Raw genomic sequence first — 19,900 nt, forward strand, 5'->3', positions numbered from 1 at the left:
ATTAAGTACCTGTCTTTGTCCTCTGAAGATTCATAGGCTATTAAACACTTACAGACATGTCTTAAGTGGTGCAAGCTTAAGTCACTAGAGAGCTTAGAGTAGAAAATTGCAGGGAGAGTTTGGTAAGCCTTTCAAGGGAGGTGTATTTGGCCGAGAAAGAGTTGTTGAGCCCATGCAAATATATATATGTGTGTGATTAATACTCAGATATATAAAATATAGTTATTTAGTTAATCAGCTTGTAATCAACATTTAAATGTCAAGAAAAATTGAATTTTTTTCACATTTTACTAGATTTATTGGTTTAATATCTTTAACATTATGATAAAAGAATGAGAGATATTATTTCACTTTTTCAGAAGAATAATGAGGGTCACTCCTGGGGACGTTGGTCCTCAGAGCCTTGATACAGCTACTCATCCCCATCACTCTCTGCAAGGCCAGAGGGAACACATCCCCTTACAATAGAGTCTCTGTTGTATGATTTTTGTGTTCTTGTTTGTAACTGATGCAAGCCTAACACAATTATACTAACTTAACACATTAAAGATGAGAGTGGAAAGGAGGTGACATATGAGAGAGATTGAGAAGGTAGAAATGACAGAATTTAGTGATCAGTTGATTTTGGTGGTAAGAGAGGTATACCTAGGAAGGTTTCAAGATCTGTTGTCTGGATGACTGTATAATAAAAGTATTCATTTCAGTATAATTATAACAATAATAGCAACTACTACCTTGGCAAATATAAACTGACTGCTAGCAATGGGAGAAATGTCAAACTATTTTTAAACAATGGAATATTAGTTTGTGAACATTTTCAGCTACCACTTGGGTATCTGAAAATGTGTCTATAGAGTTTGATAGTGACCAGGTTGCTAATAGTTATCATATTTGGGTGGTAAGATTATAAACTACACTTTTTATTTCCTTACTTTCCAATTTTTTCTTTCTTTCCTTCTTCCTTTCCTTCCTTCCTTCCTTCCTTCCTTCCTTCCTTCTTTCCTTCCTTCCTTCCTTCCTTCCTTTCTTCTTCTTTCCTTCTCTCTCTCTCTTTTTTCTTTCTTGTGTGGCTTGCAGATCCCCAAAGAGGGATTGAACCTCGGCCACGGCAGTGAAAGTGCCGAGGCCTAACCACTGGACCGCCAGGAAATTCCCTTCAATTTCTTTTTAAAACTTTATGAGAATGCACTTGACCTACAATAATCTGCACATAGTTAAAGTGGTATAATTTGTTAGATTTTGACATATGTATACACTCATGAAATCATCACCACAAACGAGATAATTAAACCTGGCCCCACAAAGCGTCCATGTGCCCTTTTGGAATCCTTCCCAACCCATTCCCTCTTTGCTTACCCTATCCCCCACCAATCCCCAGACAACCACAAATATAGTTTATTAACTATGGAATAGTTTGCATTTTTTGAATTTATATAAATAGAATTATATAGTATGTACATTTTGGTCTGCCTTCTTCAGCATAATTATTTTGGGAATCATTCCTTGTTCTTATGGCTGTCAACAGTTCATTCCTTTTTATTGATAGTAGTATTCCACTGTATGGATATACCAGATTCGTTTATCCATTCATGTATTGATGGACATTTAGACTGTTTCCAGTTTTTTGGCTATTACAAATAAAGCTGCTATGAACATTCATGTATAAGTCTTTGTGTGGATATATGCTTTCATTTCTCTCAGGGAAAGTCCTAGCGGGGAATGATTAAATATACTATGAACCCTATAAACCAATAAAATAACAAAACGAAGTACTATAGCTACTAACCCAACAAAGGAAATAAATGGAATTCAAAAAAAAAAGAAAGTAAAAGAGGAAAAGAAAACAAACTCAAATGGGACAAATAGACAATAAATATCAACATGACAGATTTAAACCTAATCATGTCTGTAATCGCATTATATATAAATGATCTAAGCACTCCAATGAAAAGTTAGGGATTATCGGATTGGATAAAAGAGCAAGACACGCTGCCAACCAGAAATGCACCTTAAATATAAACACACACATAGGTATACTAACACTAATAAAAGGAAAACTAGAGAGACTATATTAATATCAGACCAGTAGATTTCAGAAGAAAGAATATTACCAGGGCCAAAGAAAGTCACTGTGTATGACAAGGTGGTCAATTCATCAGGAGGACATAATGATCCTAAACATTTATACATAATAACAGATTTTTTAAATATGTGAAGTAAAACTGATGGAAATAATAAAATGAGAAATAGACAAATCCACAAGTATAGTCAAAGATTTCAATACCGATACTCCGTAACTGGCAGAACAAGTAGACAGAAAATCACTAAGGTATAGAAGACTTGAACAATTCAACCAACCAATTTGACATAATTAGCATTTATAGAACACTCCATCCAACTATAGCAGAATACACATTCTTTTGAAAGTGCATCCAGAATATTTACTAAGGTATATTTACCAAGGTAGCCCATATTCCAGATTGTAAAACAAGTCTCAATAAAGCTAAAAGAATTCAAGTCAACTTAAAGAATTTTTTTGAATATTTATTTATTTGGCTGCGTCGGATCTTAGTTGCAGCACACGGCATCTTTGCTGTGGCATGCGGGATCTTTCGTTGCGGCATGAGGGCTCTCCAGTTGCTGCTCTCTAGAGCTCTTGAGCTTACTTGCCCCACGGCATGTGGGATCCTAGTTCCCTCACCAGAGACTGAACCTGCGTTCCCTGCATTGGAAGGTGAACTCTTAACCCCTGGACCACCAGGGAGGTCCCTGAAAGAAAATTTTTAAATTAACTTTTATTGGGGTATAGTTGATTTACAATGTTGTGTTAGTTTCTGCTGTACAGCAAAGTGAGTCAGAGTTATGAGTTTCATTCAAGGTCTTACTGAGGACTATAGCCCAGCAGACAGCTACTCAGTAGCTCTGAGTAAACTGCTCCGAAGAGGTGGGAGAGAAGCCAGTTTATATGTGATATTTTTGGCACTCAAGTATACATCTTGGTAAAAGATTACTTTTGATCACAAAGAATAGATATCTCATGATGTCTATATGATTTTAGTGCTTTCCAATGTGTGGGAAGATGCAAGAATCTGAGTTCATTAAAATTCTTCCTGAGATATACATCTAAGGGGCCTCCTTGTCAAAAGTGCAGAGCATCCTGATATCGTCATTTCCTCTGTCTGAAGCACGGACTGCACTGTCTGTGAGTGTCTGCAGCAGGTTAATCCCTATAGAATTGGGTGGTGAGAAAAATGCTCTTTTGTTTTTCTTTGTTTACAGTACAGACAAGGTATATCTGACCACAGTGGAATTAAACTAGAAATCAATATCAGAAACATCTCTAGATAATTCCCCAATATATGGAAACTGAATAACAACACTTCTATATAACTCACGGATCAAAAATAAACTCATTCATACTTCCCTGGTGGCACAGTGGTTAAGAATCCGCCTGCCAATGCAGGGCACATGGGTTCGATCCCTGATCCGGGAAGATCCCACATGCCGCGGAGCAGCTAAGCCCGTGCACCACAGCTACTAAGCCTGCACTCTAGAGCCCACAAGCCAGGACTACTGAGCCCTGGTGCCGCAACTACTGAAGCCCAAGTGCCTAGAGCCCGTGCTCTGCCACAAGAGAAGCCACTGCAATGAGAAGCCTGCGTACCACAAAGAGAAGCCCGCGCACCGCAATTAAGCCCATGCACCGCAATGAAGAGCAGCCCCCGTTCACCGCAACTAGAGAAAGCCCGTGTGCAGCAACGAAGACCCAACGCAACCAAAAATAAATAATAAATTAATTTTAAAAAATGAACTCATGAACTCAAAAGGAATATTACAAATATATATATATATATATATATATATATATATATATATATATATATATAGGCCACTCTGCCCAGCTTGTGGGATACTAGTTCCCCGACCAGGGATCGAACCTGGCACCTCAGCAGATAAAGCACAGAGTCTTAACCATTGGACCACCAGGGAAGTCCCCCAAATACTTTTTTTTCCCCCAAAATACTTTTAACTAAACAAAGATGAAAGCAGAACATTTGTGGGATGCTTCTGATGCATACTTAGGGAAAATTAATAGCACTAAATATTAGAGAAAAAGAAAGTTCTCAAAACAACGACTTCAGCTTGCACCTTAAGAAACTAGAAAAAGAAGAGCGAATAAATCCCGAAACAAACAGAAGAAAGGAAATAATAAAGATCAAGAGCAGAGATCAATGAAATAGAAAACAAACCATAGAGAAAGTCAATGAATCTAAAAGGTAGTTCTATGGGAATTCCCTGGCAGTCCAGTGGTTAGGACTCCTTGCTCTCACTGCCGAGGGCCTGGGTTCGATCCCTAGTCAGGGAAATAAGATCTCACAAGCCCCTCGGTGTGGCCAATAAGTAAATAAAATGAGATAAAATAAAATAACATAAAAGGTAGTTCTAAGAGAAGATTAATAAAATCAATAAATCTCTAGCCAGACAGCTCAGAACAAAAAGAGAGAAGAGGCAAATGACCAATATCAGAAATAGAGAGATGCTATCACTACAGATTCCACATATATTAAAAAGACACTAAGGGAATAGTAAGACAACTTTATTCATTTAATAAATTAGGTAAGGGCTTCCCTGGTGGCACAGTGGTTGAGAGTCTGCCTGCCGATGCAGGGGACACGGGTTCGTGCCCCGGTCCAGGAAGATCCCACATGCCATGGAACATGTGAGCCATGGCCGTTGAGCCTGTGCTCCGCAACGGGAGAGACCACAACAGTGAGAGGCCCACATACCCCAAAATAAATAAATAAATAATAAAATAAATTAGGTAAAATGGAAAAATTCCTTGAAACCCGAACTAACAAGTTTCACTCAAGAATAAACAGATGAACTAAATACTTGTATATTTATAAAGGAATTGAATTTTTAGTTAAAAATTTTCCCACAAAGAGAACTCACATTTTCAAAAATGTGATTTTGTACTTTTATAAACATTTAAATTTATACATGAAATAGAAAATATTGTCTAATTTTTCCTTTGGAATTCTTCTTTGACCCATGGGTTATATAGAGTGTATTATTCAGTTTCCATATATTAGGGGTTTTCCAGAGATGTTTCTGTTATTGATTTCTAGTTTAATTCCACTGTGGTCAGATATAATACCTGGAAATATATTGTATGACTTGAATCCTTTTACCTTTATTGAGACTTGTTTTACAATCTGGAATATGGACTACATTAGTAAATACACTTTAGTAAATGTTCTGAGTGCACTATGAAAAGAATGTATATTCTGCTCTTGTTGGATGGAGTCTTCTATAAGTGTTAATGTACACAGGTTATGCATGTGGATAAGTACTGGAAATGAAATTGAACCAATATAAAAAAAATGTAGACTTTACTGTTCATTAGTGAGTTTTTTTTCCTGTGTAAATTGCTTGAAATCATATGAAGGAAAACTATGGTTTGGATTGGTATAACTACCCTTCTAGACGGTTCCCAAAGATCCTATTTCCTGTTGTTTATGGCCTTGTATAGTCCCTTCCCACACTGAATAAAGGCTAACCAAAAAAAAAAAAAAAAAAAAAGAATAAGGGCTAACCTCTGTGACCAGTAGAACGGTACAAAAGTGACAGTGTGTGACTTCAGAAGCTAGGTCATAAAAGGCATTGCAGTTTCTGCCTTGTCTCTTGAAACATTCACTCTAGGATGAACCAGCCTCTGTGGTATGAGGATACTCAAGCAACCTTGTAGAAAGACCCGTATGGAGAGGAACTGAGTCCTCCAAGCAACAACCTGCCAGTCACATCCAGGAGCCACCTGGGAAGGAGGTCCTCCATCCGGAGTTAAGTCTTCACATGACTACAGCCTCTTAAGAGACCCAAGCCAGAACTGTCTAGCAAAGCCACACCTGAATTCCTGACCCACAGAAATTGTGAGAGATAATAATTGGTTATTGTTGTGTTAATCCACTAAGTTTTGAGCAATTTGTTATGCAATAATTTTAAAAACCTAAAGCTCATATATTTTAAAGTAAACATTTATTCAAAGACCACATTCAAGCTTCCGCTTATCTCCTTTGAGAAGTTTTTCCTAGACAGCCTAGCTGAAATAACCCCTGAACTCATTCTATCCCTTTGCTCTGCTTTTTCTTCTTTACATTTATACCCAGAAATTTAGAGTTCTGTGTGTGTGTGTGTGTGTGTGTGTGTGTCTTTCTTCTCCACTAAAATGGAAGCCCCATGAAAACAAGGACTATTTGTTCACTACTGCCCCTAAGACCGAGAGTGCTTGGGCACTCTACCAATAATTGTTGAAAGAATGAATAAATTAATAATAACAAAATCATTAATATTCTCATTTGCCTTAATAGTATCCTTGGATTCTATTTTGGGGTTGCAGATATGTATAGAGACTATGAGCAATGTGTGAATTTGTACTAACTACTTTTCTTAATGTTTGAATTAGGATCATTTTTACAGCAATATTTTTTGTTGATTCCCTTTTCTTAACAAGGCATTGTGGTAGGCAGCCTCTAAAATGGCTCCCAATGGCTTTTGAGTCCTGGTATTCATGTCCTTGTACAGTCCCCTCTCACACTGGATAGGGCTGACTTGTGCAACCAATAGAATATTGCAGAAACGAATGGGACTTCTGATCATAAAAGACATTGGAAATTTTAAATGGAATATCTCATTCCAACTGAATTTCTTCAAACAATTTAAAAAATGAAAAAGAGGCTTTAACCAAAGTTTCTGAGTGACTCATTATGCAAGCAGGGAAAGTCATTTACTGATGTCAGGTTCATTACAACATGTTTGATTGTAGCAGCCAAAGAAATATATCCACAGAAAATAAACTTAAGATTATTAGCCTTTCTGTGAGAACAGTTACTCAGAGCTGAAGACATTGAGAGCAACATCAATAGTCAATTAAGACACAAGCTAAGTCATATCGACTGGTTTTCCTTGACTCTTTAATTTTTTTGTAATAGCTCCTTGAGATATAATGAACATGCCATACAATTCACCCATTAAAAGTATACAATTCAGAGTTGTACAACCAACACCAGAATCAATTTTTGAACATTTTTATCACCCTCAAAAGAGACCTTGTATCCATTAGCAGTCGTTACCCATTTCGCCCCCAGGCACCCAGCCGTAGGTAACCACTAATCTGTTTCGGTCTCTGTAGATTTGCCTATTATGAACATTTCATATAAATGGAAGCATACTGTGTATTGTCCTTTGTGCTGACTTCTTTCAGTCAGCATAAAGTTTTCAAGGTTCATCTATAGTGTAGCATATATCAGTATTTCATTTCTTTTTATTGCCAAATAATATTCTATTGTATGGACATGCCACATTGTTTATCCATTCATAGTTGGACATTGATGTTGTTTTCCATCTTTTGGCTATTATGAATAATATTGCCATGGACATTCATGTGCAAGTTTTTTGAGGACTTTTAAAAATTCTCTTGGGTGTATTCTTAAAACTCTGGGTTATATGGTAACTTTATGCTTAATCTTTTGAGGAAAGCCAAAACAAAAGAAAACAAAACCTCTGTGCATTTTTCAAAAACCGGGTATTTGTCTTTTGTCTTTTCACTTTGTTGATGTTGTCCTTTGAAGCACAAAACTTTTTAATTTTGTTGAAGTCCAGTTTATGTTTTTCTTTTGTTGCTTGTACTTTTGGTGTCATATCTAATCTAATAAACCATTGAAGATTTATGCCTATGTTTTCTTTTAAGAGTTTTATAGTTTTAGCTTTTACAATTAGGGCTTGGATTCATTTTGAGCTGATTTTTGTATGTTGTGAAGTAGGAGTCCAATGTCATTCTTTTGTATATGGGTATCCAGTTGTCCCAGCACGAGTTGTTGAAAAGACTATTGTTTGCCAATTGAATTGTCTTAGAATCCTTGTTGAAAATCAACTGACCATAAATATGAGGACTTATGTCTAGACTTTCAATCCTATTCCATTCATATATATATGTACTTGACTCTTGATGAGTACACAGAAGTTACTGATACCAGTCAGTTGCTTATTCAAGGAATCAATGTTGAGTTTGAAGAATTACCACTAAGAGTAGTCTGTGTGGGACAACTACACATGAGAATATTTTCAAAGAAGTTAAGGAAACCCTAATTCAGTATAACCTGCCGTTGAGCTGAATAAGATGTGTTATAATTGATGGTGGTACCAATATGTGTGGAGGAGAAAAAGCTTAGTTGGACAGATTTACAAAGCTTTTGAAAATGTAAGGTGTTTAAAGCCTGTTGCAAATATTTGAATTTATCATGTGTCATCAGACCAACATTATCAACAGTGAATTTCATTTGCTCTTCTGGACTTAACCACCATGTGTTCCAGGAATTTTTTTTAGAAATAAACCTGAATATTCTGACTTGCTGTACCACACAGCAGTTTGATGGCTTAGTAATGGTAAAGTATTATTGTGATTATCTGAGCTCTGGACTGAGATAGAAATTTTTTAAAATTGTGGTAGAATACATATAACATAAAATTTAACATCTTAACCAATTTTTAATGTACAGTTCAGTGGTATTAAGTACATGCCCATTATTGTGCAACCATCACCACCATCCACCTCCAAAACTTGTTTCATCTTGCAAAACTGAAACTCTATACCCATTAAACAATAATTCCGCATTTCCTCCACCCCAGCCCCTGACAACTGTATTCTCCTATCTGTCTCTATGAATTTAACTACTCTTGGTATCTCTTCTAAGTGGAATCATACAGTGTTTGTCTTTTCGTGACTGGCTTATTTCACTTAGCATAATATCCTCAAGGTTCATTCATGTTGTAGCATGTGCAAATTTCTCTTCCTTTTTAAGGTTGAATAATATTTTGTTAATGAATATACCACATTTTGCTTATCCATTCATCCATCAATGGACACTTGGGTTGCTTCCACCTTTTGGCTAATGGGAATAATGTTGTCAGATGGAAGTTTTTGTGAATAAGTGCCCTCAACGACTGTTGAACACTAAATGGCTTGGAAATTAACTTTTACTGAAGACCCAATAATGCTTATTAACAAGTTCAACCTAAGTTCCAAGGCAAACTGTTTATATGTGAAATTTTACTGCAGACAAGTCATTTCAGCAACAACTTTTTTGAATCACAATATCAAGTTGTTTTGTATACTTCCTGTGCTGTTCAAAGTTATAAGTAAAATGTCTATTACCATACAGATTTGCAGCATATATTTTTTCTAAGCTTGAACTACAGTGCCCATGAAGGTTTCTGGACTTTGAGGCAGTGAAAGCATGGAGTCCTAACCACTGGACCACCAGGGAATTCCCAGCAATGAATATTCTTAACTAATATCACATGCCAGTGTATCGATATCAGTATTTGGCAGTACCTATCTGTGTGAAGAGATGTTTTCAAAATTAAATACATAAAACTTTACAACAGATAAACATTAACAGAAGAATATCTGAAATCACATTTGATGATAGTAAATATAACTTTGAATCCCAAGTAAGTGAAATGTTATCCCCACTCCCTGCCAAAAAAGAAAAATTATTATTCTCATTAGTAGACTTGAATTACAAAGCTTAATTACTACATTTTGAATTTCATGAAAAATTGACAGAAAAAAATTTTAACCTATTATGTACCTACACGAAATCCTTGATTTTTGCCATTTGGCCTGTAAAGCCTAAAATATTTACTATCTGGCCTTTACAGAAAAAGAATACTACTCAGCAATAAGAAGGGATAAATTACTGAGACATGCAACAACAATAGACGGATCTCAAAGGCATTATGCTAAGTGAATGATCCCAGAAAGAAAGAGAGAGCAAAGAGCTAAAGATCAAGTCTTGAGACACCTCTATTCAGAAGTCAGGGAAAGGGAAAGGATCTCCTGCAAATGAGACTGAAAAGCAGCAGCCAGAAGGGAAACTTGGAGAGTGTGGCCTCTCAAAAACCAGGAGAAGGAAGTGTCTCAAACAAGAAAAAATGGTTAACTGTGTTAAACACTAGTAAGGTAAAGACAAAGATTCAACTTTTGGATTTGACAGTGTGGGAACTGATGGTGATCTTGGTGAGTAGTTTCAGTGGCATGCTGGTAGCGGAAAAGATAGAGAGGAAAAGGTTAAAAAAACTAAATAATGCATCTGAAAATGTTTAGCTTTGTGCCCGGCACATAGTATGTACAGTAATTATCATTGAAGCAGACATGGATGTTGCCCGCCCATGTCCCTCACCTCTACCATTTCAGGAATAACAGTGTAACTTTGAATTATGCAGATGTTCCTGATTTTATTTGCCTGAAAAACGTCTCTGGCTGCTGTAGTTTGCTCTACTTACATGTAACAGGCTGAAGTTGCTAGAAAGCCCTCAACAGTGATCAACAGGAGTAGTTATATAAATACCCCAGGGACTTCCCTGGTGGCACAGTGGTTAAGACTCCGGGGTCCCAGTGCAGGGGGCCCAGGTTCAATCCTTGGTCAGGGAACTAGACCCCACATACCGCAACTAAGAGCCCGCATGCAGCAACTAAAAGATCCCGCATGCCTCAACGAAGATGCTGCACACGGCAAGGAAGATCCCTCACACGGCAAGGAAGATCCCGCGTGCTGCAGCTAAGACCCAGCGCAGACAAATAAGTGAATAAATAAATAAATAACAATTAAAAAAATACTCCAGCTTCCTTGCCCCTCAGATGTGGTAACTGAGATATGTGTTGTCCAATGTTCCCCAGAAGGATTACAAATGGGAAAACCTGGTACTTGTGCAATTTGAAACAACCATCCCCCAGAAATTTGATTCGTAATCATGACACCTCATGTAACAGTGAAGATTTGGACTGATCATGGCTCTAGATGTTAATGTTCTCCAACTCAGGCTGAAAAATGGCTGCAAAGTCAGACACTGAGAATTGAAACCGTCTGTATCCACATGGATTACTGTCAACATTAAATATCTACATGGATTACTGTCAACGTTAACATAATTTTATTATTTCATTGTCATCTTCAACATTACTACTATTCCAGGAACATTTGACCAGGAACAGAAAAATTGCAACTTTTCATTTCAGAAACTTCTCAAAGTCTCATTTAAATGAACAAAAACCTAGTCAACTTTTCAATAGATGACTTAATTTTACTTATTTATTTGGCTGCACCACACGGCTTGCAGGATCTTAGTTCCCCAACTAACCAGGGATCGTACCCCGGGCCTCCCGCAGTGGGAGACCAGAGTCCTAACCACTGGACTGCCAGGGAATTCCCTATTTATTTTTACTGAGGTGTAGTTGATTTACATTGTTGTGTAGTTTCTCCTGCACAGCAAAGTGATTCAGTTATATATATATACATATTCTTTTCCACTATGGTTTATTGTGCGACATTGAATATAGCTCCCTGTGCTATATGGTAGGACCTTGTTGTTTATCCATTCTATAGACAACAGTTTGCATCTGCTAACCTCAAACTCCCAACCCATACCTTCCCCATTCAACAGATGACTTTAAATGACAGTTTACACTGTGTGGTGGGCAGAATAGTGGCCCCTCAAAGGTGTTTACATACTAATCCCTGGAACCTTTGAATATGCTATGTTACATGCAAAATGGAATTAAGGTGGCAGATGGAATTAAGGTTACTAATTCAGCTGACCTTAATATAGAGAGATTATCCTAAATTATTTGAGTTGGTCCGCAGTAATCACAAGGGCTCTCAAAAGCAGAAGAGGGAGGTAGAACAGAAGGTCAGAGGATGTGATTTAAGAAGGAGTCAACCAGCCCTTGCTGACTGTGAAGATGGATGAAGGCGGTCACAAGCCGAGGAATGTGGGCAGCCTCTAGAAGATGGAAAAGAGCCTCTGGAAAAGAGCCTCTGGAAAGGAGCAGTCTTGCCATCATTCTGATCTTAACACAGGGAGACCTGTGTCAGACTTCTGATTTATAAAATTGTAAGATGATAAATTTGTGTTATTTTAGGCCTCTAAGTTTGTGGTAATTTGTTGAAGCGGCAATAAAAACTAACACACTCTCAAGACTCTTTAAAACCTTTACCTTGCTGTGTGTTCTAATCCTAACCTATTATACCATGATTCTTATCCAATCCTAATCAAGCCCCCTAAACTGAAAAACCCCCTTAGACCAGACCCCAAAACCTTATAAGTGTTCCAATTTCCCCTTGGAAACGCTACTGAAAACATCAAGGCACCGGTCTCTTTTATCAGTAAGTAATAAACTCAACTTTGCCTTATCAACCCACCATTTTAGTGCTATTTTTTTGGTGCCAGCATTTGATCATCATTTTATCCATATGCCTAGAACAGTACCTGCTATATAGTACATGTTTAATAAACATTTGGTACATAATGAATAAATTATCTGAGTTTCTAAAATAACATAGAATAATATTTATGTAGATATATTTATGACTTAGTAATTCCTATGTCTAGAAGTGACTTTCAGAAAATCATTTTAAAGACTGAGTGAAACCTTGTACGTGGATGTTTATATGTTTTATTCATAATCATTAAAAACTGGAAGCAACCCAAATGTCCTTCAATGGATGAATGCCTAAACAGGCTATGTTATAGTAATAGAATACTACTCAGCAATAAGAAGGGATAAATTACTGAGACACGCGACAATGATAGATGGATCTCAAAGGCATTATGCTAAGTGAACAAACGCAGACTTAAAAGGCTACATACTGTATGATTCTATTCATGTGATATCCTGGAAAAGGTAAAAGTATAGGGACAGAAAGCACATCAGTGGTTGCCAGGAACTGGGGTTGAGGTGAGGCATTCATTACAGAGGAGCAAGAGTGAATGTTTGGGGGTAAAGGAAATGTTCTATATCTTGATTGGGGTGGTGGTCACATAGCTGTATGCATTTGTCAGAACTCATAGAACCATACATTGAAAAGGAAAAATTTTACTGTATGTAAATTTTATTACTTTTTAATTTTTTATTGAACTATAGTGGATTTACAATGTTGTCTTAGTTTCTGGTGTACAGCAAAGTGACTCAGTTATATATATATTCTCTGTATGTAAATTATACCTTCACAAAAATCTGACTTAAAAACACCCCAGAACTCTACTGAGAATTGCTGCTGTAACAATATATACTGAATACTTTGTTCAAATATTGCCTGTTAATAAAAGTCATATTTTTCTTTGAGATTATTTTCTCTTAAAATTCTATGGTTTGTATTTTCTGATTACACCAAACTGTGCAGTTGACTTACATTGTTCTAGAACATGAAGTTAGAGACAGAAAATTCACTTTGTTAAAATGGATGCATCTGATTAAATAAAATGACAGAGTATTAAAATGTTACGGGTTGAGAAATATATAATTAGGAATTTTTTCTCTCATTGCTAAAAGGGAAAGAAATTCCTATTTGCCGAATAATTCCAAAGGAAAGTCTATTTTTTCCAACCCAGGCCCCCTTTTGTTTTTTTTTTTTTTTTTTGGCTGCATTGGGTCTTCGTTGTTGCGCACAGGCACTCAGTAGTTGTGGTGCGTGGGCTTCTCAATGCGGTGGCTTCTCTAGTTGTGGAGCACAGTCTCTAGGCACGTGGGCTTTAGTAGCTGTGGCTCGTGGGCTCTAGAGCGCAGGCTCAGGAGTTGTAGCGCACAGGCTTATTTGCTCCGCATGTGGGATTTTCCCAGACCAGGGATCGAACCCGTGTCCCCTGCACTGGCAGGCGGATTTTTAACCACTGTGCCACCAGGGAAGTCCCCTCTTTTGGTTTTTAAGTAAGGTCTCATTTATATTGAAAAATTATCGTGATAATTTATGGAACAAAAAGCATATTATCTTTTGGTTAGCCAAGTAACATTTACACCAGAATAAGTAAAGGAATATTCTTGTAAAGTTTACGACATATCTTCAATGTTTTAATACTTCTTTAATTGTGTAAAATGATAATCTTTCTTGTTGTCAGTCTCCATCTTCCCTCCCTTCCTATACAGGCTTGTAAATCTTCCAAGGCAGAATACAAAAGAAAACACGTGAAATTGGCACTACATCTATGGAGGACAATTTGGCAATCTCTATCCAAACTGAAAATACCTTTTGATTTAAAGATTGCAGTCTAATGTGTTATTGGTATATCATTTTATGAGACTATTAGTTGCGGCTTAGTTTGTAATTTAGTAATGGCTTGGCAACAACCTAAATGTCCACCTGTAGGAGATTGGTTAAAATAGATATTTGCATACAATGGAATATTATACTGCCCCTAGGAAGAATGAGACAGTTCTTTACACAGTGATATGGAAAGATATCCAGGATATTTTAAGTGAAAAAGGAAGGAACTTAACAGTGTATATAGTACGTTATCTTTTGCATAAAAAGAGGTACATATAAGTGTATCTTAATATATATTTACAACATATCTTGGGAAGGCTACATTAGAAAATGTTAAGTGATTGCCTCCGGAACTGGAGTAGTTGAAGGGCAGGGATGGGACTGCCAATTATTTTTCACTATATTTTGTCACAGTTCATTTTGAGTTTTGCATGAAATCATTTCCTAATTTATATAGATAGATAAAAATCTATATAAAGAGTTTAGCTTAAAAGAATATGTGGTCACTTCAGAATTTTAAAAAGAAAAATATTATACTACTATTGCTGCTGATGAATTACCAGCTTTTAGGGCTAATAAAAACATTTTCATATGCACACTCTTTATAGTTTATCATAAAGTTCCTCAAAATCCTTGAATTTTATTTCAAAAAATCTTTAAAATGCTTGCTTCAAAATTAGTAGAGAGTGAAAAAAACACCTTCATGAGGCTCCTTCATGGAAAGAAAACAGATAAGAAGCAGGAAATTATAAACTGTTTTCCAAAAGAATGAACCCAAAGTAGTTTCTCTGGACAGTTACCGTACTGGGTTCTATGAGACCCTTTGAAAATCCTATCTAATCTATAACTATGGCTTTACTCTCAATTAAATTATAGTTTGCCCTGACTGGCAGGATGTTAAGAACTGAAGAAAAGTGTTCGGAATGATATCTTGAAAAAAAGTATTAACAGTAGAAGATGTTTAGATGATCAAGAAAAAGGGCTGGCTTGGCTTCGTCTGAGAAGTTCAAGCGAGGTTCTAGGCGGCCTCCTGCAGAGAAATTCCCAGCGGACTTCCTTTTCCGGCCGGACCTGTCGAGGGCCGCCGCACTGACTCCGGTCTTCGACGGCAGCACCGCACCACGGGCCTGCGGGCTTCGACCACACCCTCAGGAGGGGCGGACTGCCTGACCTCCCGAGCCCCAGAACCAGTAGATCCGGCTCCACCCGGCCCCGCCCTTCTGAACCTCGCTAGCGGCTACGCGCTGGAGGGTGTGCGCGCCGAAGTGTGTGCGCGTGAAGCGTGCGCGCGCGAAGTGTGGAGGCCCGATCCTGCCGGTCCCGCCCTGTCAGACGGGGCCGCCGGGCTCAGGGGCTCGGACCTAGGCCACCTGGGCCAGTACCCGGCCAGCCCGGCGTCGTCGGAGCACGTCACCACCTCCAGCGTCACCTCCCGGCGCTGTAGGATCCGCAACCCTCCGCTTTTCTGACGGGGAGGGGCGCGGCGTCGCCACGTGACGCCTCGTCCCCGCCCGGCCCTGGTCACATGGGTGGCGCGGCCGCTGCGTCAGTCACTGTCCTGGTTGCGGGAGTGGAGCGCCGTCGCTGCCGCCGCCTGCGGACGGGGCGGGGGATCCCTGTGCCAGGTCCTCGTCAGCCCGCCCCTGCCTCCTCAGCCAGCCGTCCCGGTCTGGGCTCGACAGACATGGAGCGGGGCGGAACCTCCGCCTGTGCTGTGTGAGGTGCGTCGCCACCGCCGCCGCCTGCGCTTTTCGAGACCTGCCGAACCCCCGCCGCCGCCCGGAGCTCCTCGCCCTTGGCAGTTTGTCGCCGCCCCCGAGCGGGTTCGAATGCGCGTCCGGTGAAGGTGCAGGCCCGGCGCCGCCTCTGCCGCAGCCGGGAAATGGTTCGGGCCTAGCGGAGCCGGGACTGGAGGTGAGAAGAGCAGACAGACGGACTGAGGGCCGGGCCCGGCCGCGGGGAGGGGCTGGGGGGAGGGGCGGACAGGGTCCGTTTGGGGGCCCGGAGAGACCCTTCGGGCTAGGGCTGCTCGAGACGGCTTCCCTCGTCTTCGCGTTCCACCCCCCGACCCTCAAAAAAATACAAATCAATTAAAAAGGCTAACCCAGTCTTAACAAAAATTACCAGAAATCAGTCTTTTCACTGTTTCTCCTTTCCCCTTTCGTCCATTAATCCATTCCTTCCCTCAGAAATTCCATCGACTGATCTGTTACTTTTAATACCCTTCTCAATTTCAAGTTATTTCTAGTTAAAGATAAAATAGGCCTAGGTTCTGGCTATCATTACCCAACTAGTTCTCGCTTTCCTTCTCGCGATCCTGCGTACGTCCTCCTCCACCTCCTCCTCCACCTCCTCCTCCTCCTCCACCTCCTCCCTCCTCCTCCTCCTCCTCCTCCCCGCTCCCCCCGCAAAAAAAAAAAAAAAAGGAAAAAAAATTTCCGCCTTCGACTGGCGAAGGGGGTTGACTAAAATGGGAATGTGGGGGTGTAATACTTGAATACCCCCCCATAACTTCAGAATCGGTTAGCTAGTTACCCTGATACCTTGCATTTGGATATTGATGTGTAGGCCTTTCCTCCAGCTGCCTGTGCCCGGGGTTAATCTCGTAATTGACGTCAGTGCTTTGTTCCTTCCACTTTGCTGTTCCTTCCACTCTTTGAGGATGGATCATGGGATATAGGAGTTTGAGTTGTATCCTTATTGCCTTTTCTTTCACAAACGGTATCATTTGTGGGAATGATACAAAGGTGCAAATTTGTACAAAGATACAAATCTGAAATGCTTTTTTGTATGGAGTTCAAACTAAGATGAAGAGTTCGATTTAGGGTTCTCATGGTCACTTGCAATTAAGAATTGTGCGATTTCTTTTCAGCTGGCCTGTTGGAGATTTTAAACTAAGGCCAGTCCCTTTTCCAGTTACCACTGTTTTTCCTTACAGAATCTAAGCGATAGTTCCTTGTGAATAGGATGTTTGTAAATGTGACGTTTAAAATGTCTTGTTTTTGAGGGTTCAGATGTTAAAAGCGCAAAGCTTTGTTTCCATATTGATTCTGCAAAGCTTTGTAAAGTGCTCCTTTTATTTAACTGTCCTTTAACTTATCAAAATTGAAATATGAGAACTTTCTTAATTTGACATTTAATAAAGAGCCTCTGTGGCCTGTGAATCTTGCCTAGAATCATCTTTGGTTTTACATGCATGAAGAAGTGTTGGCAAGTGGCCATCTGGTTTTTAACAAAGCTGGCTTCTTTAAATTGCTCAGGTTTATTTTACTTATTCATCAATGCCTCCTTCAGTCTCCAAACATTAAAAAAAAATCTTAAGAAGTTATTTTAAATTATCTTTTAGCGTTAACTTACCTGAGGCAATAAAAAAAAATTTTTTTTTTTAACACCAACATTTTCATTCAGTTTGTGGTGGCTTGCAGGCTGACGGCTTTGGTTTTTGTTAGCTCTACTGGAACAGTAGGCAGATTTTGCTTTAAATGAAATTCTGTGTCAAGTGGAGGCAAGATAGGATGTTTGTGAGTGATCAAACTTTTACTGTTTGATTTAAAAAAAAAAAGAGCTTAGCTGTGATTATTCGAAAATGGTCTACAGTTTTGAGGTGTAAAGGTGATTCTACAGTACTTTGAAGCTGTGTAATTAAGCATTCTTAAAGATAGCATATTTTCATTCAGATTCAGTTTCTGCTTGTCAGATGATGTACATTCCCTTCTCTGTGCTCTTGAGATACTGTACCCCCTTTGTGACGGTTGATGCATTCTGCTTTTGTATTGTAATTTTTTATAGATCTGTCATGTCTTTAGAGCAAGAACTATATTTATACCTCTTTGTGTCCTCCCCAGTATTTTATACAATTACTAGGTTGAATTTGAATGTGATATCCACCCAAGATTTCACAAAAGGGTACTCTTAAAAAAAAAAGCTGTATGAGCAAGTGATCAGTATTTATTTGTAGGGGGAAAATGTAGCTATCAGCTACAGAAGATGACAGAAGGTGAAGCTTCTAAAATTATGTATCTTACATTTTTTTAAGAGTTAAGGTAAATGTCATGGTTTTATGTGTACCTGAGAGGAACAAAGAAAACAGGTATTTCTTCTTTTGTGACCACCTACTGGTTTAGAATGGAGTCCAAATGTATGAGGCCTTCTCTTCATAGTATTTTTCATAAAAATCAAAGAGGTAGTCTTTTCTTAAATATAAATTTATTTATTTATGTCTGTGTTGGGTCTTCATTGCTGTGCGCGGGCTTTCTCTAGTTGCTGCTAGCGGTGGCTACCCTTTGTTGCGGTACCAGGCTTCTCATTGCCGTGGCTTCTCTTGTAGCTCTAGGTGCGCAGGTTTCAGTAGTTGTGGCACACGAGCTCAATAGCTGTGGCTCGCGGGCTCTAGAGTACAGGCTCAGTAGTTGTGGCGCACGGGCTTAGTTGCTCCACGGCATGTGGAATCTTCCTGGGCCAGGGCTTGAACCCGTGTCCCCTGCATTGGCAGGCAGATTCTTAACCACTGCGCCACCAGAGAAGTCCCCAAAGAGGTAGTCTTAAATATCGAAGGCACACCTGGACAGTGACCCAGAAGTGCAGTGTGTATTATAAAAATTGATAACTTAGATTTGAATTTTATTTTACTATTTTATTTTTTATTGAAGGATAGTCGATTTACAGTGTTGTGTTAATTTCTGCTGTATAACAAAGTGACTCAGTTATATACATATATGCATTCTTTTTTATATTCTTTTCCATTATGGTTTATCCCAGGATATTGAATATAGTTCCCTGTGCTATGCAGTGTGACCTTGTTTATCCATCTGTATGTAATAGTTTGCATCTACTAACCCCAAACTCCCAGTCCATCCCCTGCCCCCATGTCTGTTCTCTATGTCTTTTGAGTCTGTTTCTGTTTTGTAGATAGGTTCATTTGTGCCATATTTTAGATTCCATATATAAGTGATATCATACGGTATTGTTCTTTCTCCTTCTGACTTACCTTACTTAGAATGATAATCTCTAGTTGCATCCATGTTGTTGCAAATGGCATTATTTTGTTCTTTTTTATGGCTGAGTAGTATTCCATTGTATATATGTACCACATCTTCTTTATCCGTTCATCTGTCAGTGGACATTTAGGTTGTGTCCATGTCTTGGCTATTGTGAATAGTGCTGCTATGAACATAGGGGTGCATATATCTTTTGGATATAGTTTTGTCCAGATATATGCCCAAGAGTGGGATTGCTGGATCATATGGTAGATTTTATTTTTTATTTCAGCTCTCTTCTACAGATAACTTACTATAGAAACTTTCCTGTATAATGTAAAGGATTTCTAGCTTTTGAACCCCCAGTCTTCATTATGGTTTTCCCATTTCCTTTTTTATTTTCTCTGAAAAGTTGGAACAATTATATTGATTTCTGGGAGGGTGTTTGCTAGTCTCAGTTAATTGTGAAATAAGGTGTAGTCAGTGACTAAAAATTGCTTAAAGCTAACCTGACCTGTTACCTTGCTACTTTTCCCTTTGGTTTAAGGAGAGCACCCCTACTTGCAGTAACTCCCCACACCCAGAGATTGACATGAATAGATTACTCTGGAAAGCCAGTATGGTTTGGCTACCCAGATACTGTCGTGATCTGTCCTGGGACTGGGCTTCCTCGGTCTGCTTTGGGCCTGAATGGGTCTCCCATGATTTTGTCAACTTGGAGCTGCCTAGTGGGTTATGACGTTTCACTTTGACTTTTCCTTTTCTTGTCATCACTAGGGTAGGGACAGTTTTATGGAAAGGTGAGTGGAGTCAATACTCTTCATA

The 19,900-nt window shown here is 38.9% G+C and overlaps 1 protein-coding gene across 1 annotated transcript in view; it reads left to right on the forward strand.

Annotated features, from left to right (window-relative positions):
* The first annotated feature begins 15,305 nt into the window (after positions 1–15,305).
* The window catches only part of AFF4 (AF4/FMR2 family member 4), a 93,660-nt gene continuing 89,065 nt past the window's right edge, over positions 15,306–19,900 (forward strand). Inside the window, 1 exon segment of the mRNA XM_032629180.1 lies at positions 15,306–16,013. The gene's annotated coding sequence lies outside the window, so the exon portion shown is untranslated.

This window comes from Phocoena sinus, chromosome 3 (genome assembly GCF_008692025.1).
Source record: "Phocoena sinus isolate mPhoSin1 chromosome 3, mPhoSin1.pri, whole genome shotgun sequence".
Lineage (NCBI taxonomy): Eukaryota > Metazoa > Chordata > Mammalia > Artiodactyla > Phocoenidae > Phocoena > Phocoena sinus.